This window comes from Penaeus monodon, chromosome 33 (genome assembly GCF_015228065.2).
Source record: "Penaeus monodon isolate SGIC_2016 chromosome 33, NSTDA_Pmon_1, whole genome shotgun sequence".
Classification (NCBI taxonomy): Eukaryota; Metazoa; Arthropoda; class Malacostraca; order Decapoda; family Penaeidae; genus Penaeus; species Penaeus monodon.
Window position 1 is genome coordinate 22,068,994 of NC_051418.1, and position 471 is coordinate 22,069,464.

General features: G+C 36.7%; 1 long non-coding RNA gene across 1 annotated transcript in view; it reads right to left on the bottom strand.

Annotated features, from left to right (window-relative positions):
• Positions 1 to 464, bottom strand: part of LOC119593898 — a 1,930-nt gene extending 1,466 nt beyond the window's left edge. The window contains exon 1 of the long non-coding RNA XR_005230571.1: positions 365 to 464. This is a non-coding gene — a long non-coding RNA (uncharacterized LOC119593898). The remainder of the gene's footprint in view (positions 1 to 364) is intronic.
• Positions 465 to 471: the final 7 nt, after the last annotated feature.

Consider the following 471-nt stretch of genomic DNA (forward strand, 5'->3'; position numbering starts at 1 on the left):
TACGGTACCGTCATAATGTGAGAAACCACACTATGTTATTAATAATATAATTCTCCACTTTCTAGTTACATTATAATTTCTAATTTCGTCGTTATCCTAGAGCCTCATGACATTATCCAACTTGGCATATCATACTAAATAATGCACTGAAATTCCTACATATCCTGCCATTAAGAAGTTATCGAAAGTTTGAGAGAAAAAAAAAAACTTTGAAAAAACAATAAAACTCCTTTTCAACACAACAAACTACCCTCAGAGGAAAACAGTGTATCCTACTCTCCATCTGAACCACAAAATTAGCATAAAAATAACCCTTTGACGCTAAAATATGGACCAAATATAAGAAAATGCAAAAAACGTTTACCGAGCGCGATGTTGAATATTTCGCCGCGTCTCCGTGACAGAAAACGTTGCTCTGCTGAGGGATGTCTCGTGCGAATTATGGTCGCCTGTTTCGGGTCTGTTTGGGTG